This window comes from Pongo abelii, chromosome 6, assembly GCF_028885655.2.
Source record: "Pongo abelii isolate AG06213 chromosome 6, NHGRI_mPonAbe1-v2.0_pri, whole genome shotgun sequence".
In the NCBI taxonomy this organism is placed as follows: Eukaryota; Metazoa; Chordata; class Mammalia; order Primates; family Hominidae; genus Pongo; species Pongo abelii.
The window spans coordinates 27944866-27965029 of record NC_071991.2 but is presented as its reverse complement, the minus strand read 5'-3'; the positions used below and the strand labels follow the sequence as shown (position 1 = coordinate 27965029).

At 42.2% G+C, this 20164-nt stretch overlaps 1 long non-coding RNA gene across 1 annotated transcript in view; it reads right to left on the bottom strand.

The window, feature by feature from the left end:
* Positions 1-1184: 1184 nt before the first annotated feature.
* LOC129060651 (uncharacterized) overlaps positions 1185-20164 on the bottom strand; it is a 39213-nt gene continuing 20233 nt past the window's right edge. Inside the window, exons 3-5 of the long non-coding RNA XR_008527499.1 lie at positions 11298-11450; positions 2114-2174; positions 1185-1505 (exon numbers count right to left, since the gene is read on the bottom strand). This is a non-coding gene — a long non-coding RNA (uncharacterized LOC129060651). The remainder of the gene's footprint in view (positions 1506-2113; positions 2175-11297; positions 11451-20164) is intronic.

The following is a 20164-nucleotide window of genomic DNA, read 5'->3' as shown; positions in this document are numbered from 1 at the left end:
ATTGTTTCCATAGATATTCTATTAACTAAAAGTATCCCTTATGGGAAACGAAGGGATGGGCCAAATTAAAGGAATAGGTTGGGCTAGTTAACTGCAGCAGAGCATGTCCTTAAGGCACAGATTGCTCATTCTATTGTTTGTGGCTTAAGAATGCCTTTAAGCAGTTTTCCACCCTGGGCAGGCCAGGTGTTCCTTGCCCTCATTCCAGTAAACCCATAACCTTCCAGCATGGGCTTTATGGCCATCTTGAACATGTCACAGTGCTGCAGAGATTTTGTTTATGGCCAGTTTTGGGGCCAGTTTATGGCCAGATTGGGGGTGGGGCTTGTTCCCAACATGTCCCCCTTCTTTGATTTGCAAATTGATAAAAGCAAAGGCAGCTTTGTCATGGTGAGCTACTTCTCACAGGAGTCAGGATCCACATCTGCAGACTATACAAAGACAAACAACACAGATTAAAAGCACAATCATCATTGAAATTACAGAGCTTCCAAGTGTTTTTATCCATTTTAATGGGTTACTAGCTGCTAATCTGTTTGCAGCTCCTTTAAGCACTCCAGTTCTTGGCATTAAGGTCAGGTGTGCCTGGGATGCTTTAAATACTTGTTCTTTTAATTTTGCTATATCCAAAAACAAGTTTGTAGAGTGTACTTCAAGGTGCTTTTTTACTCTTTCCCAAATTTTGATCTTATTAAGAGCTATTAATAGTTTACACAAATCCTTAATGTTTAGCTCCTACAGTGGGCCATATCATTTGAGGTTGAGGTGCCACTATACCACCATGGTTCCAGATGATAGGAACTCTTGCCGTACTTCTTATCATTTCTACCATCTGACCATTTTGTTCAGACCAGCTGAACATAGAGTGGCCGTGGCATGCAGACTGAGAGGTGTAATTCAAACTAAACATCCCCTTAGGGGACCAATTAATAATGATTCCACAGGAATCATTGTGCAGCACCTCTGCCTGTTCTGCAATGCAATCTTCCTAAACAAGTATGTTCGTTATTTCTGGCCAGGTTCAATTTTGTTTACAAATAGGTTTTTGAGGGTAGGATGCTTCAATTATAGGAGCAGATTTATTATGGTAAATACTGAGATCAGAAAGCATGTGTAACTATGTCATAGAGTGATTATATCCAGGCATTATTACCAGCCAAGATTGATAAATATGTCCATAAGTATCATTGTTCTCTGTGTCAGCCTTTATTGAAGGAATACTCATGGCAGTGGTGATAACCGCTATCATAGCTACCATTAAATTACTCATTGTGACTGGTTGTCCCGCTTTCCTCACGTTTTCTTCTGCCATCTGTGACAGCTTCTTGATCTGTCCCCAGGTGGGTGGCTGTGTTCGACAGGTGTTGCTTGTGACAGTTGGGGTCCTCCTCAGTGTCAGTCTCGCCATGGCTGCAACTGAGGGGTCCTTGGGATCCTCCCAGAATCTGGCTCATGATAAGGTTTCAGGTATCTTGATGGTATCCAAATTGGATGTTGATTTTGGCCTGGAGAAACACAAGAATAACCTCTACCCCAAGTTATTATTTTACCTATTTCCCAAATTTTTGTTATCGGATATCTCCACCAAATCAGTTGTTCTGCTTCTGTCTTTGCAGCTGGTTTCTGTAGATGCTGTTCAGCTGCTGATAACATTTGGCCTTTTGGGCAGGCTCAAAAAATTTAGTTAATAATGCTAGATTCAGTTGCATCTGTGGGGTTCCATATTCTCTGTCTCCCCCTTTCTACTTGTGCAACTGCTGTTTTAGGGAAAGAGTCATTCTTTCCACTATGGCTTGTCCTTGAGAATTGTATGGGATACCAGTAATGTGTTTAATATTCCACATAGAGAAAAATGTAGCTAGAGCTTGGCTAGTATAGCCTGGGACATTATCTGTTTTAATAGAAGCTGGAATGCCAATCACTGCAAAACACTGTAAAAGATGATGTTTAACACAGGCAGAAGACTCTCCTGTTTGGCATGTAGCCCAGACAAAGTGAGAAAAGGTGTCCACACATACATGTACATAAGCTAGTCTCCCAAATGAGGGAACATGTGTGACATCCATTTGCCAAAGAGAGTTAGGTTCCTGTAAAAGGTGAGGAATATACATACCATTTGTCAAGTTGGGCATCGCTGCATAATAGCTTTAGCTTCTTTCCAGGTAATGCTGTATCTGCATTTGAGACCAGAGGCATTAACATGGGTTAAATTGTGAAAGTGTCTAGCATTAGATATTGCATTAGCAACCGGGTGATCGGCCATTTGATTCCCTTCAGTCAAAGGTCCTGGAAGAGGTGTATGAGCCCTAATGTGAGTGCTGTAAAAAGGATGCATTCTACTTCTAACTGCTGTTTGCAATTGGGTAAATAAAGTCATCAGTTGTTCATCTGTATGAAATTGTAACTGAGCATTTTCAATTAACTGTGTGGAGTGAACCACATATGAAGAATCAGAAATCACATTAATAGGCATATCAAAAGTAGTCAATACCTCAATTACTACTACAAGCTCTGCTTTTTGAGCTGAAGTATAGGATGTCTGGAAAACTTTACTTTTTGAGCCAGAATAAGAAGATTTACCATTACTAGACCCATCTGTGAAACAATGAAAATGCTTAGCAGGCTGCAAGTTGTTTACTGCAGGAATTGTAAATGCAAACCATTCACAGTCTTGCTCAGCTAAAGGGATAGTAAAGAAACAGTCTTTTAAATCTATGACTATTAAAGGCAAATTTTTTGGAATTACAGCAGGAGAAGGCAATCCTGGCTGTAATGCTCCCATAGGTCATATAACTGAATTCATGGCTCTTAAGTCAGTTAACGTTCTCCATTGACCTGATTTTTTTCTTAATTATGAAAACTGGAGAATTCCAAGGGGAAAATGTTGGAGCTATGCACCCATTTTCTAATTGTTCAGTAAATAATTCCTTTAAAGCCTCCAGTTTCTCTTTACTTTTTTTTTTATTATTATACTTTAGGTTTTATGGTACATGTGCGCAATGTGCAGGTAAGTTACATATGTATACATGTGCCATGCTGGTGTGCTGCACCCACTAACTCGTCATCTAGCATTAGGTATATCTCCCAATGCTATCCCTCCCCCCTCCCTCCACCCCACAACAGTCCCCAAAGTGTGATGTTCCCCTTCCTGTGTCCATGTGTTCTCATTGTTCAATTCCCACCTATGAGTGAGAATATGCGGTGTTTGGTTTTTTGTTCTTGCGATAGTTTACTGAGAATGATGATTTCCAATATCATCCATGTCCCTACAAAGGACATGAACTCATCATTTTTTATGGCTGCATAGTATTCCATGGTGTATATGTGCCACATGTTCTTAATCCAGTCTATCATTGTTGGACATTTGGGTTGGTTCCAAGTCTTTGCTGTTGTGAATAATGCCGCAATAAACATACGTGTGCATGTGTCTTTATAGCAGCATGATTTATAGTCCTTTGGGTATATACCCAGTAATGGGATGGCTGGGTTGAATGTAATTTCTAGTTCTAGATCCCTGAGGAATCGCCACACTGACTTCCACAATGGTTGAACTAGTTTACAGCCCCACCAACAGTGTAAAAGTGTTCCTATTTCTCCACATCCTCTCCAGCACCTGTTGTTTCCTGACTTTTTAATGATTGCCATTCTAACTGGTGTGACATGCTATCTCATTGTGGTTTTGATTTGCATTTCTCTGATGGCCAGTGATGGTGAGCATTTTTTCATGTTTTTTGGCTGCATAAATGTCTTCTTTTGAGAAGTGTCTGTTCATGTCCTTCGCCCACTTGTTGATGGGGTTGTTTGTTTTTTTCTTGTAAATTTGTTGGAGTTCATTGTAGATTCTGGATATTAGCCCTTTGTCAGATGAGTAGATTGCGAAAATTGTCTCCCATTTTGTAGGTTGCCTGTTCACTCTGATGGTAGTTTCTTTTGCTGTGCAGAAGCTCTTTAGTTTAATTAGATCCCATTTGTCAATTTTGGCTTTTGTTGCCATTGCTTTTGGTGTTTTAGACATGAAATCCTTGCCCATGCCTATGTCCTGAATGGTAATGCCTAGGTTTTCTTCTAGGGTTTTTATGGTTTTAGGTCTAACATTTAAGTCTTTAATCCATCTTGAATTGATTTTTGTATAAGGTGTAAGGAAGTGATCCAGTTTCAGCTTTCTACATATGGCTAGCCAGTTTTCCCAGCACCATTTATTAAATAGGGAATCCTTTCCCCATTTCTTGTTTTTCTCAGGTTTGTCAAAGATCAGATAGTTGTAGATATGTGGTGTTATTTCTGAGGGCTCTGTTCTGTTCCATTGATCTATATCTCTGTTTTGGTACCAGTACCATGCTGTTTTGGTTACTGTAGCCTTGTAGTATAGTTTGAAGTCAGGTAGTGTGATGCCTCCAGTTTTGTTCTTTTGGCTTAGGATTGACTTGGCGATGCGGGCTCTTTTTTGGTTCCATATGAACTTTTAAGTAGTTTTTTTCCAATTCTGTGAAGAAAGTCATTGGTAGCTTGATGGGGATGGCATTGAATCTGTAAATTACCTTGGGCAGTATGGCCATTTTCACGATATTGATTCTTCCTACCCATGAGCATGGAATGTTCTTCCATTTGTTTGTATCCTCTTTTATTTCCCTGAGCAGTGGTTTGTAGTTTTCCTTAAAGAGGTCCTTCACATCCCTTGTAAGTTGGATTCCTAGGTATTTTATTCTCTTTGAAGCAATTGTGAATGGGAGTTCACTCATGATTTGGCTCTCTGTTTGTCTGTTATTGATGTATAAGAATGCTTGTGATTTTTGTACATTGATTTTGTATCCTGAGACTTTGCTGAAGTTGCTTATCAGCTTCAGGAGATTTTGGGCTGAGACGATGGGGTTTTCTAGATATACAATCATGTCATCTGCAAACAGGGACAATTTGACTTCCTCTTTTCCTAATTGAATACCCTTTATTTCCTTCTCCTGCCTAATTGCCCTGGACAGAACTTCCAACACTATGTTGAATAGAAGTGGTGAGAGAGGGCATCCCTGTCTTGTGCCAGTTTTCAAAGGGAATGCTTCCAGTTTTTGCCCATTCAGTATGATATTGGCTGTGTGTTTGTCATAGATAGCTCTTATTATTTTGAGATACGTCCGATCAATACCTAATTTATTGAGAGTTTTTAGCATGAAGGGTTGTTGAATTTTGTCAAAGGCCTTTTCTGCATCTATTGAGATAATCATGTGGTTTTTGTCTTTGGTTCTGTTTATATGCTGGATTACATTTATTGATTTGCATATATTGAACCAGCCTTGCATCCCAGGGATGAAGCCCACTTGATCATGGTGGATAAGCTTTCTGATGTGCTGCTGGATTCTGTTTGCCAGTATTTTATTGAGGATTTTTGCATCAATGTTCATCAAGGATATTGATCTAAAATTTTCTTTTTTTGTTGTGTCTCTGCCGGGCTTTGGTATCAGGATGATGCTGGCCTCATAAAATGAGTTAGGGAGGATTCCCTCTTTTTCTATTGATTGGACTAGTTTCAGAAGGAATGGTACCAGTTCCTCCTTGTACCTCTGGTAGAATTCGGCTGTGAACCCATCTGGTCCTGGACTTCTTTTGGTTGGTAAGCTATTGATTATTGCCACAATTTCAGCTCCTGTTATTGGTCTATTCAGAGATTCAACTTCTTCCTGCTTTAGTCTTGGGAGGGTGTATGTGTTGAGGAATTTATCCATTTCTTCTAGATTTTCTAGTTTATTTGCGTAGAGGTGTTTGTAGTATTCTCTGATGGTAGTTTGTATTTCTGTGGGATCGGTGGTGATATCCCCTTTATCATTTTTTATTGCATCTATTTGATTCTTCTCTCTTTTTTTCTTTATTAATCTTGCTAGTGCTCTATCAATTTTGTTGATCATTTCAAAAAACCAGCTCCTGGATTCATTAATTTTTTGAAGGGTTTTTTGTGTCTCTATTGCCTTCAGTTCTGCTCTGATTTTAGTTATTTCTTGCCTTCTGCTAGCTGTTGAATGTGTTTGCTCTTGCTTTTCTAGTTCTTTTAATTGTGATGTTAGGGTGTCAATTTTGGATCTTTCCTGCTTTCACTTGTGGGCATTTAGTGCTATAAATTTCCCTCTACACATTGCTTTGAATGCATCCCAGAGATTCTGGTATGTTGTGTCTTGGTTCTCATTGGTTTCAAAGAACATCTTTATTTCTGCCTTCATTTCGTTATGTACCCAGTAGTCATTCAGGAGCAGGTTGTTCCGTTTCCATGTAGTTGAGCGGTTTTGAGTGAGATTCTTAATCCTGAGTTCTAGCTTGATTGCACTGTGATCTGAGAGATAGTTTGTTATAATTTCTGTTCCTTTACATTTATTGAGGAGAGCTTTACTTCCAAGTATGTGGTCAATTTTGGAATAGGTGTGGTGTGGTGCTGAAAAGAATGTATATTCTGTTGATTTGGGGTGGAGAGTTCTGTAGATGTCTATTAGGTCCACTTGGTGCAGAGCTGAGTTCAGTTCCTGGGTATCCTTGTTGACTTTCTGTCTCGTTGATCTGTCTAATGTTGACAGTGGGGTGTTAAAGTCTCCCATTATTAATGTGTGGGAGTCTAAGTCTCTTTGTAGGTCACTCAGGACTTGCTTTATGAATCTGGGTGCTCCTGTATTGGGTGCATATATATTTAGGATAGTTAGCTCTTCTTGTTGAATTAATCCCTTTACCATTCTGTAATGGCCTTCTTTGTCTCTTTTGATCTTTGTTGGTTTAAAGTCTGTTTTATCAGAGACTAGGATTGCAACCCCTGCCTTATTTTGTTTTCCATTTTCTTGTTAGATCTTCCTCCATCCCTTTATTTTGAGCCTATGTGTGTCTCTGCACATGAGATGGGTTTCCTGAACACAGCACACTGATGGGTCTTGAGTCTTTATCCAATTTGCCAGTCTGTGTCTTTTAATTGGAGCATTTAGTCCATTTACATTTAAAGTTAATATTGTTATGTGTGAATTTGATCTTGTCATTATGATGTTAGCTGGTTGTTTTGCTCGTTAGTTGATGCAGTCTCTTCCTAGTCTCGATGGTCTTTACATTTTGGCATGATTTTGCAGTGGCTGGTACTGGTTGTTCCTTTCCATGTTTAGTGCTTCCTTCAGGAGCTCTTTTAGGGCAGGCCTGGTGGTGACAAAATCTCTCAGCATTTGCTTGTCTGTAAAGTATTTTATTTCTCCTTCACTTATGAAGCTTAGTTTGGCTGGATATGAAACTCTGGGTTGAAAATTCTTTTCTTTAAGAATGTTGAATATTGGCCCCCACTCTCTTCTGGCTTGTAGGGTTTCTGCCAAGAGATCCGCTGTTAGTCTGATGGGCTTCCCTTTGATGGTAACCTGACCTTTCTCTCTGGCTGCCCTTAACATTTTTTCCTTCATTTCAACTTTGGTGAATCTGACAATTATGTGTCTTGGAGTTGCTCTTCTCGAGGAGTATCTTTGTGGCGTTCTCTGTATTTCCTGATTCTGAATGTTGGCCTGCCTCGCTAGATTGGGGAAGTTCTCCTGGATAATATCCTGCAGTGTTTTCCAACTTGTTTCCATTCTCCCCGTCACTTTCAGGTACACCAATCAGACGTAGATTTGGTCTTTTCACATAGTCCCACATTTCTTGGAGGCTTTGCTCATTTCTTTTTATTATTTTTTCTCTAAACTTCCCTTCTCATTTCATTTCATTCATTTCATCTTCCAGGGCTGATACCCTTTCTTCCATTTGATCGCATCGGCTCCTGAGGCTTCTGCATTCTTCACGTAGTTCTCGAGCCTTGGTTTTCAGCTCCATCAGCTCCTTTAAGCACTTCTCTGTATTGGTTATTCTAGTTATACATTCTTCTAAATGTTTTTCAAAGTTTTCAACTTCTTTCCCTTTGGTTTGAATATCCTCCCATAGCTCGGAGTAATTTGATCGTCTGAAGCCTTCTTCTCTCAGCTCATCAAAGTCATTCTCCGTCCAGCTTTGTTCCGTTGCTGGTGAGGAACTGCATTCCTTTGGAGGAGGAGAGGTACTCTGCTTTTTAGAGTTTCCAGTTTTTCTGCTCTGTTTTTTCCCTATCTTTGTGGTTTTATCTACTTTTGGTCTTTGATGATGGTGATGTACAGATGGGTTTTTGGTGTGGATGTCCTTTCTGTTAGTTTTCCTTCTAACAGACAGGACCCTCAGCTGCAGGTCCATTGGAGTACCTGGCCGGCCATGTGAGGTGTCAGTCTGCCCCTGCTGGGGGGTGCCTCCCAGTTAGGCTGCTTGGGGGTCAGGGGTCAGGGACCCACTTAAGGAGGCAGTCTGCCCGTTCTCAGATCTCCAGCTGCGTGCTGGGAAAACCACTGCTCTCCTCAAAGCTATCAGGGACATTTAAGTCTGCAGAGGTTACTGCTGTCTTTTTGATTGTCTGCGCCCTGCCCCCAGAGGTGGAGCCTACAGAGGCAGGCAGGCCTCCTTGAGCTGTGGTGGGCTCCACCCAGTTCAAGCTTCCCAGCTGCTTTGTTTACCTAAGCGAGCCTGGGCAATGGCTGGCGCTCCTCCCCCAGCCTCGCTGCCAACTTGCTGTTTGATCTCAGACTGCTGTGCTAGCAATCAGCGAGACTCCATGGGCGTAGGACCCTCTGAGCCAGGTGCGGGCTATAATCTCCTGGGGCACCATTTCCTAAGCCCATCGGAAAAGCACAGTATTCGGGTGGGAGTGGTCCAATTTTCCAGGTGCTGTCTGTCACCCCTTTCTTTGACTAGGAAAGGGAACTCCCTGACCCCTTGAGCTTCCCGAGTGAGGCAATGCCTCGCCCCTGCTTCTGCTGGCGCATGGTGCACTCACCCACTGACTTGTGCCCACTGTCTGGCACTCCCTAGTGAGATGAACACGGTACCTCAGATGGAAATGCAGAAATCACCTGTCCTCTGCGTCGCTCATGCTGGGAGCTGTAGACCAGAGCTGTTCCTATTCGGCCATCTTTCCAGTTTCTCTTTACTTAGCAGCCAATGCTCTATCTTGGCTTATCTGTTAACCATTTTAAAGGTATAGGTTCTGGAGGCTTAACAATGACCACCATCAAAAGTTATTTCCTAATCTTTGGCGAGAACTTTGTTTTTCTGCTTGAAGCGGTTCTTTCAAACCTTGCAAATTTTTTCTAGTCCCATACCAGGGACATATCCCATTTCATGCATCATATGTTTACTTTGAGGGCTATAAAATTGTTCTGGAATTAGAACTTGTGCTCCCCATTGTTGTAATAAATCTCTTCCCCGTAAATTTATAGGTACAGAAGTTATAATTGGTTGAATAGTCACATGTTATCCATCGGGCCCTTCAAAATGCAAAATATAACTACTTTGATATACTTCAGGGGCTTTACCAACTCCAACTATGTTAAATTGAGTGGGTTGAATTGGCCACACAGATGTCCAGTGCTGTAGAGAAATGATTGAAATGTCTGCTCCTATATCTACCATACTTTTAAATTTCTTTCCCTGTATAGTTTTTTCACAGGTAGGACATTTATCAGTAATTTGATTTACCCAATAAGCTGCTTTGCCTTGTTTATTTGTGCTTCCAAATCCTCCTGCTCATTTAATTTCACTTTTTCCCATTCCCACATATGGCACGATCAGGAGCTGTGCCATACACTCTCCTGGCTCTGCTTTCCAGGGAACAGAAGTAGATACAACAATTTGAATTTCCCCATTATAATCTGAATCAATGACTCCTGTATGTATTTGTATGCCTTTTAAACTTAAACTAGACCTTCCTAAAAGTAATCCTATTGTCTCTGCTGGCAAGGGTCCAGAGACTCCTGTTGGGACCTTTTGCAGGGGTTCCCCAGGTTCACAACTTTCATGCAGCATAAATCTACTGTGGCACTACTGGCTGTGGGGGAGACAGACCTTGTACAGGGGTGAGGGAATGGCCTGAGCTGGAAATGCCCTGGTTTAGAATGGGGCCCGGGATGGGTCCCTCATGGCATTTCCTGAAATCAGGTTCCCTTCTTTATCAAACTTAGAGTGACATTGATTAGCCCAATGTTTTCCTTTTTTACATTTGGACATATTTCAGGATCAGCAGTTTTCCTTTTTCCCCTATCTGGCTGCCTGACTCACTGATTTTTTTCTACATTCTTTTTTAGTATGACCATGCTTCCCACAGTTAAAACAAGCTCCAGGAAATGGAGTATTTCCCTTATCCACTCTCAGTCCTGCCATTGCCTGTGCTAGCAGAGTAGCTTTATGCAGATTACATCCAATATCATCACAGGCCTTGATATAATCAACTTAATGTGCTTTCCCTCTGATAGGTTGCAGAGCAGCCTGGCAATCGGGATTAGCATTGTTGAAAGCTAATAACTGCAACACTATATCCTGAGCAGCTGAATCTGCAATCATCTGTTTAAGAGACTCCTGTAACAGAGCTATAAAATCAATGTATAGTTCTCTTGGTCCCTGTTTTATAGCACTAAAGGAAGGGTATTGTTCCCCACCTGAAGTGATTTTTTCCCAAGCTCTAATGCACACTCCTCTAAGCTGTTCTAAGGCATCATCCTGCATGACCAGTTGTGCATCTAAACCAGCCTGGCTGCCAACCCCCAAAAGTTGGTCTGCAGTTATATTAATTTGAGGGTGGGCCTGGGCATTGTGAGCAGCCTGAATGGAAGCTTCATCTGCCCACCAAGTTTTAAATTGTAAGAACTGAGCAGGAGTTAGACAAGCTCGAGTAAGAGTGTCCCAGTCAGTAGGAATCATCCGACTAGAAACAGCAACATTCTTTAACAGTCCCATTGCAAAACGAGAACCTGGTCCATACTGATTTATAGCTTGTTTAAATTCTTTGAGTAATTTAACAGGAGATGGCTCAAATGTAGCTATAATATTTCCCTGTTGATCTGGGGGGTGTATTCTAACAGAGAACTGCCAAGCCTCTAAATCACCTTCTCATCTAGCTTGCTAAATTCCTGCCTGAATAGAACTGAGAGCGGTCACTTGAGGTGCTGCTTGAACAGTCACTGGGGCAACTACTTTTCCCCCAGTGTCCTCCAGAAAAGAAAGATCTTGAGGGTTTTTATCTTCAAAATAATAATGAGGGAGTGCAAAAGGGTAGGGATGAACCTCTCCTTCCTTTGCCACTTTAGCTTTAGCTGGTAAATAAACATGTTCTGTAACCTCTTCTGTTACTTCACTATACTCTCCTTCCTCCTCATTATCAGTGTGAAAAAGTTCCAATACGGAACAAACCAGACCCCACACTTGTCCCATTGTTACCCTGACACTTCTGAGCTCCCCTTCTTACTCACCACAGGGATTGCTTTAAGAGTACTCGGGTGTCCTCCAGCTAGTTCCACGTTCTCCAACTGTCACTCCGGTGACCCTTCCACCAGGATTCGAGCCCCATGTTGGGTGACACTTGCCGAGACCAGTTCAGTCAAGGAGACCCTAACCCAGCAGCACTAGAGGAATTAAAGACACACACCCTAAACCAGCAGTGCTAGAAGTGGGAAATCAGGGGTCTCAGAGCCTTCAGAGCTGAGAGCCTATAAATATTTGATTAACTAAAATTATCCCTTATGGGAAATGAAGGGATGGGCTGAATTAAAGGAATAGGTTGGGCCAGTTAACTGCAGCAGGAGCATATCCTTAAGGCACAGATTGCTCATGCTATTGTTTGTGGCTTAAGAATGCCTTTAAGCGGCTTTCTGCCCAGCCCTCATTCCGGTAAACCCACAGCCTTCCAGGGTGGGCTTTATGGCCATCATGAACATGTCACAGTGCTGCAGAGATTTTGTTTATGGCCAGTTTTGGGGCCAGTTTATGGCCAGATTTTGTGGGGCTTGTTCCCAATAATAAACTCCTTTGCCAGTCACTGGCCACATCTGTATTTAAATTTCTCTAAAACTCAGCCAGGGTGGATGTAGGTTTTGTGGCTCCTGTAGCTTATACAATTTGAAAAGCCTTCTTTAAGAAAAATAATCTAAAATTATAAACACCGGATTCAGTACAAAGTGAGTATTTATTTAGAATGAAGGAAGAGCGCACTACCAATTACAAATTTTAAAAATAGACAAATATAACAAAACCAGGAAAAGAACAGATATGTTTATTTCTTAACTACCTGACACCCCTTTGTAATACATTTTTAACCTCCAATTTTTTGGCCACATAACCCTTGATTGCCTTTTGAAATGATTTTTAAATTTGTAATATCATTTTTGCTAGCAAGTATGGTTGACTAAAACTAGGTTCGTATTATCGAGGGTTTGCAAATGTTTATTTGAGCATCATAACTTGTTAATAGTGATATTATGTTTATAAAGTTAATTTCTTTGATAACTGTAAGATTTGGAGACATTTCTTGCACAAGGACAAATCTCAAATACTCTTTGTCTTGATGACTCTGAGAGATAGGAAAAAAAGAAAATCACACATCACTCAACACAACACTTCTGACATCAGATGTGTAGGATATGGAGGGGGGTGTTTCCCCCACACACCAACCAAGCAGTTCTCCAGCAGACACCAACTGGAGGTCCTATAATTCAATTCAATTCAGTTCTGATACAATCTATCCAGAGATAGCATCAGATTTAAGACTCAGTCCAAAAACTACCCCCCTCTTCAGATGCCAATCACAAGCCCTAGGTTGTGATTTGTGCTTCTGACCAACTATCAATCAGGGATTCTCACAACCCCCCCTTGAGTTCGATTAATTTGCCAGAACAGCTCATATAACTCAGGGAAATGTTTATGTTCACCTATTTATTGCAAAGGATATTACAGAGGATAGAGATGAACAGCCAGATGGGAGATGAGCATGAGGCCAGGCATGTGGGAAGGGGAGGGGAGCTTCTGCGCTTTCTCCAGGCTTACCACCCTCCAGGAACCCCAATGTGTCCCGCTATCCAGAAGGCCCCTGAACCCTGTCCTTTAAGGTTTTCATGGAGGCTTCATGACATAGGTATGATTGATTACATCATTGGCCACTGATGATCAACACAACCTTCAACCCCTCTCCCCTGTCTGGAGGTCGAGGGTTGGGCTGAAAGTTCCAACCTTCTAAACACGTGGTTGTTTCCCCTGGCAACCAGTCCCATCCTGAGGCTCTGCAGGAGCCAGCAGCCACCAGTCATCATATTAGCCTACCAAAAGACACACTGCAGCTGGGCATGGTGGCTCACACCTGTAATCCCAGCATTTTGGGAGGCTGAGGCATGTGGATCATCTGAGGTCAGGAGTTCAAGACCAGCCTGGCCAACACGGTGAAACTCCATCTCTACTAAAAATACAAAAGATTAGCCAGGTGTGGTGGCAGGCACCTGTAATCCCAGGCAGGAGAATTGCTTGAACCCGGGAGACAGAGGTTGCAATGAGCCAACATGGCACTGCTGCACTCCAGCCTCAGCAACAACAGCAAAACTCGGTTTCAAAGAAAAAAAAAATCACTTTGGAGATTACAAAACCTTTTAGGAGCCATATGCAAGGAGATGGGGGAATATAATATATATGTCTTATTATAAATCACAATTTTACAATGACCCTCATTTACCAATAGGTCATAGATGTTCTTTCAGTGGTGCTGTATCCTTCATGTTATATATATATATATATTTTTTTTTTTTTTTGAGACGGAGCCTTGCTCTGTCACCCAGGCTGGAGTGCAGTGGCACAATCTTGGCTCACTGTAACCTCTGCCTCCTAGGTTCAGGTGATTCTCCTGCCTCAGCCTCCTCAGTAGCTGGGATTACAGGTAAGCACCAACACACTGGCTAATTTTTGTATTTTCAGTAGAGACAGGGTTTCACCACGTTGGCCAGGCTGGTCTCTAAGTCCTGACCTCAAGTGATCCCCCTTCCTCGGCTTCCCAAAGTGCTGGGATTATAGGTATGAGCCACCATGCCCAGCCCACTGCCAAAGGAAAATCTTGAGTTCCTTCAAGGGAAATTCTAGGCACCCAGCCAGCTCTGAGATGTAAATGAGCAACTTGATAATCAAGAAGGTAATAGTGGCTTAAAATGATAGCCAAGGAAGTTACAGTGAAGAGATGTTTGGTCCCCTATAGAAACTAAAGATAACATCTTAACATATGACCCCAAGTTGCTTTTCAGAAACCCAGACCCTCAACAAATGGATCCACTGACACAGAGACCTCAGATGAGGGGAAGCTGAGGCCTGAACCCTGACCCCCGTTGTTCTAAATTTCTTCCTGCGGGACCTGGAGGAAGCCATGCTCACAGGCCAGAGCTAACATTGTTTTCTACTGAACCCTAATTTTTAAACAAAGCTTTGCCTCCTGAACCAATTTCAAATCAGAAAACCTTTGAAATCAGAAACCATGTATTACCTGTGCCCCCATGCCCCCATTTTTAGATGTCCCATCTTTTTAGGTCAAACCAACGTAGAGCCTCCATGCATTGATTTATGGTTTTGCCTGTAACCTCTGCTTTCCCATCTTTAAAAACCCCTCCTTGCAAGCCATCAGAGAGTTCAGGTCTTATGCATGAGTTACCTGCTTCTCCTTGCTTGGCACCCTGCAATAACCACTTCACTTTCTCTCACTGAAAATCCCCATGTCAGTGTTTGGCTCTGCTGCATTGGGTGGGGGAACCCAAGTTTGATTCAGTAACAATGACACTTATAATGTATTAGGTTTATGAATTTAGGAAAAACATATGAGAATACAAACACATTGCTGAGGCTTATCCAACACCTTGGAAGAAAAACTGAGGCAAGAAAGGAGTTTGAAGCTTCAGTTTCACCGCTTCAAAGTAGATCCACCTTTGAACACATTCAAGGGCTTTTGAGAGAATAAGTGCTAAATGAATGAATGAATGAATGAATGAATGCCTTTTTCTCATAATGTGGAAGCCTAGGCTCAGGACTGAGATTACAGAACACTCCAAACAAGGGGCCTGCAGGCACTCTCTTCCTGATATGTGTCCCAGGTTGGTGGGTCCAGCCCAGAATTAAGCACAGTATTCCAGGAGTTATCTGGGTCTGCAAGGTGTGCAGAGTGCACCTGTTGCCTTGCTCATTCCAGGCCATTTGCCTCTATTAATCCAAACTAAAATTGCTGTATTGGGCTTTTTTTCTTTCCTTCTGTTTTTGGTCAACTACTCTTGACATGGATGCATACTGAGCTTGTAGTCAACTAAAACCTTTCAGTGAGGCCGGGTGTGGTGGCTCATACCTGTAATCCCAGGAATTTGGGAGGCCGAGGCAGGCGGATCACCTGTGGTCAAGAGTTCAAGACTGGCCTGGCCAACATGGTGAAAGCCTGTCTCTACTAAAAATACAAAAATTAGCTGGGCATGGTGGTGCACACCTATCGTCCCAGCTACTCAGGAGGCTGAGGCAGGAGAATCGCTCGAACCTGGGAGGTGGAGGTTTCAGTAAGCTAAGATTGCACCACTGCACTCCAGCCTGGGCAACAGAGCGAGACTCCATCTCAAAAAAAAATAAAAATAAAAAATAAAACTTCCAATGTTTCACACTTGCTAAACCAGGTCTCTCTCAGGCTGTAACTGAGCAATTTAAGGTGCAAATGTATGATTCCATATTGATTTCAATTAAATTCCACATTTTTATGCTTAGCTCACCACTCTGGCCTCATGAGATGGATTTCACTCTCTAGTGTGTCATCCAGCATGATGACTATGGCTACCCTTTCTAGAACATCTAAGTCACTGATTCCAAGACATCAGATGTGGCTCTGAGTGGAGCCCTGAATTCCATCTCCCTGAACTTCCACTCTGGCCTGACATTAATTCACCATCAATATCTTTTTAGTCCAGATGTTTAATCTATTTTGAATCCATGTGGTTGTAATGCCATACAACCCAAATTTCAAACTTAGAAAATATCAAATGCCTTGGTAGACTCTATGTATATTCCATAGTTCCACAATCCAATAGTACAGATATTCCATCAAAAAAATTAAATGGGCCAGGCACGGTGGCTCACCATGTAATCCCAGCATTTTGGGAGGTGGAGGTGGGGGGATCATTTGAGGTCAGGAATTTGAGACCAGCCAGGCCAACATGGTGAAACCCCATCTCTACTAAAAATACAAAAATTAGCCGGGCATGGTGGTGTGCACCTGTAATCCCAGCTGTTCCAGAGGCTGAGACACAAGAATCACTTGAACCCAGGAGGCGGAGGCTGCAGTGAGCCGAGATTGTGCCACTGCACTCCAGCCTCGGTAACTGAGAGAGACTGTCTCAAAAAAAATAATAATTAAATGCAGTTGGTAGAAGATGCCTTTTTTCTTAACACATCTATTCTTTTTCCTGATTACCATCAATTTTTTTTTTTTACAAGCACATGACACTGGCTTATCAGCATCTGATGTGTTTTGAATCTGTGTCCCTGCCCAAATCTTCATGTCAAATTGTAATCCTCAATGTTAAAGAAGCAGCCTTGTGGGAGGGGATTGGATCATGTGGGTGGATTTCCCGCTTGCTATTCTTGTGATAGTGAGTGCTGTTCTTGTGATGGTGAGTTCTCACGAGATCTGGTTGTTTAAAAGGGTGTAGCCAGCACTTTGGGAGGCTGAGATGGGCAGATCACAAGGTCAGGAGATCAAGACCATCCTGGCTAACATGGTGAAACCCCGTCTCTACTAAAAATACAAAAAATTAGCCGGGCATGGTGGCCGGCGCCTGTAGTCTCAGCTACTCGGGAGGCTGAGGCAGGAGAATGGCGTGAACCCAGGAGGCGGAGCTTGCAGTGAGCCGAGATAGGGCCACTGCACTCAGGCCTGGGCAAAAGAGCGAGACTCCATCTCAAAAAAAAAAAAAAGTGGGTAGCACCTCCTTCTTCACTTTCTTCCTCCTGCTTTGGCCATGTGAAAGATATGCCTGCTTCCTCTTCACCTTTCATTATGATTGTAAGTTTCCTGAGGCCTCCCCAGTTATTCTTCCTGTACAGCCTGTGGAACCATGAGTCAATTGAACCTTCTTTATCAGTTACCCAGTCTCAGGTAGTTCTTTATAGCAGTGCGAGAATGGACTAGTGCATCTCATTAGCTCATCTGACTCATGGGTCTCTCCAGGAACAACTCTTTGCAATAGGTAATAATACATCTTGCCATGTCTTTTAAGGTCAATGATTCCAGAATGTATTCATATGCAATTATTAATGTCATAATAATACTTCAAGGCTTGTACAATCTCATTTAACAAAAAGCTACCTAGGAAAAAATACAACAATTCTACTTTTGAAAAAGAGTAATGAATTCTAATTACTAATGCCCTGTCCAGCCCCAGGACATTTGACTCCAAAAGTCAGTGAAATTGTACTTCCCAATTGAGCGTTCTGAAATCCAGGTAACATGATACCAGGATTCTAAAAGCCTTCATCTCCATGACACTGTCTTCATTAAAACATGAAAAGAGTTCTACAAAATACTGATTTCCAAACTGCATGGGCAGCCTCTGTTAGGAATTAGAATGTGTCTACACTTACCTTTCCCAAAGACCTATAATATGCATTCAAATAACGGTATCAGATTGGAGACAGGATGAGGTGTTAAATACAGTCAAGGAAACCAAGTTCAGAAAGTGGACAAGTTGCATGTTTTACAATAGGGATAAAGCTCCTCAATCTTGAATTTGATTTCTTATTCACTACCTGGAGTTCAGTGTAGACTATGAGAAGAATGGATTAAATCAATGTAGACACCTGGAATATGTGGACTTCTTCAGAAGTTAAGAGCACAACCATTCCTGGCATGCTTCTCCTTCAAATGGGAAGGAAGCCAGATGGAGACAGAGAGCCTGGAGTTGCAGTCAGAAAAGAGTAATTTAAATCCCCAGCTCTGTCACTTAGTGGTAGCCACTTTGGCAACCATTTTGTCCCTTTTGCTCGACATACATTCTTTCTGTAAAACAGGAATGATTTCCCCCCTTGCTGGGCTTTTCCTGAGATGTCAGAGTTCCTGGCAACTAATCTAGTGGTTTTCAAACTTGGTCTCTGGACTGGCAGCATCGGCATCAACGTGGAACTGGTTAGAAATGCAGATTCTCAAACGCTTTCCCAATTCTATTGAATCAGAAACTCTGGAGATGGGGCCCAAGAATCTGTGTTTCAACAAGCTTTCCAGGAGATTCTGGTGTATGCTAATATTTGAGAACCTGACTTAATATAATATCAGTAAACATTTATTTATTGTATTTTATTATAGATTCAGGGGGTACATGTGCAGGTTTCTTCCATGGGAATATTACATGATGCTGAAGTTTGGGTTTCTGTTGACCCAGTCACCCAAAGAGTGAATATAGTACCCAATAGGTAGTTTTGCAAACCCTTCCCCTCTCTCTCCCTCCCCTCTTTTGGAGTCTCCAGCATCCATCATTCCATCTTTGTGTCCATGTGTACCCAGTGAATAGCTCCCACTTACAAATGAGAACAGGCAGCAATCAGTTTTCTGTTTCTGCATTAATTTCTTCAGGGTGATGGCCTTCAGCTGTATCCATGTTGCTACAACAGACATGATTTCATGCTTTTTTATGGCTGTATAGTATTCTATGGTTTACTTGTATCATATTTTCTTTATTCAATCCACTGTTGATGAGCACCTACGCTGGTTCTAGGTCTTTGCTATTGTGAATATGGCTGTGAAGAACATACAGGTGTAGGTGTCTTTTGGTAGAATAATTTATTTTCCTTTGGGCCTATACCCAGTCATGGGATTGCTGGGTCAAAAAGTACTTCTACTTTTAGTCCTTTGATTAATCTCCAAACTGCTTTCCACAGGGGCTGAATTAATTTACATTTCCACCAACAGCGTATAAGCGGGGTTTTTTTTTTTTCCTACACAACCTTGCCATTATCTGGTGGAGTTTTTTGACTTTTTATTAATAGCCATTCTTACTGGTGTGCTGTGGTATCTCATAGTAGTTTTGATTTGCATTTCTCTAATGATTGATGATGTTGAGCATTTTTTCATGTTTGTTAGCCACTCGTATGTCTTCTTTCAAAAAGTGTCCGTTTATGTCCTTTGCCCCCTTTTTAATGGGGTTATCTGGGGTTTTTTTCTTGTTGATTTGTTTAAGTTCCATATAGAATCTGAATATCAGTCCTTTGTCAGATGCATAGTTTGCAAATATTGTCTCCCCTTCTGTCGGCTGTCTGTTTACTCTGTTGATAGGTTCTTGTGCTGTGCAGAAGCTTTTTAGTTTAATTAGGTCCCAGTTGTCAAGTTTTGTTTTTGTTGGATTTGCTTTTGAGGTCAGTAAATATTTAGAGTCTGCAGATGAAACACTGGATCACGTCTGTGGTCACTTTCCCACTAGCACACAGCTTGTGCTCTCTGCCGCTAGGACTCTCCAAAGTTAGGCTCCTGTCTCCTATAGGAGGACCTGTCACGATGGCCCACATTCAGAGGCTGCTATTACCAAGGGTACTAGTGGTTTACCAGGAAAGGCATGAGCAGGGTCATATACAACCCCTGACCCAGGGAGGTGTGAAAGTAGCTGAATCAGCTCTGCATGGTTTGGTTGTGCTGAGCCCTTCTTCACCACCACTAGCAATGTCACAAAGCAGAATACAGGCCAATCAACTCCTTGTTCTATTATATATGGGCCCTACAAGGAGTATAAACTGTGCTGGGTCCCCAGCAGCCTCCTTTCTGATATAGGGTGTGTCTGTCTAAGTACTTTCTGCCCCATCTCTGACCCTTTAAATCAAGGCAAGAAGTCAGGTATCAAGGGTGACCAACCATCCCAGTTTGTCCAGGACTGAGGGATTTCCCAGGAGATGGGTTTTTCAGTGCTAAAACCAGGGATGTCCCAGGCAAAACAAAACAGTTGGCCAGGCCAGGCACAGTGGCTCATGCCTGTAATCCCAGGACTTTGGGAGGCCCAGGCCTATGGATCACTTGAGGTCAGGAGTTTGAGACCAGCCTGGCCAACATGGTGAAACCCCATCTCTACTAAAAATATGAAAAATTAGCTGGGTGTGGTGGTGTACACCTGTAACCCCAACTACTCTGGAGGCTGAGGCCAGAGAATTGCTTGAACCTGGGAGGGAGAGGTTGCAGTGAGCTAATATGGAACCACTGCACTCCAGCCTGGGTGACAGAGTGGGACCCTGTCTCAAAAAAACAAAACAAAACAAAAAACAGTTGGCCACCCTACAGTGAGATAGCACACACTGCAGACAGGCTTCT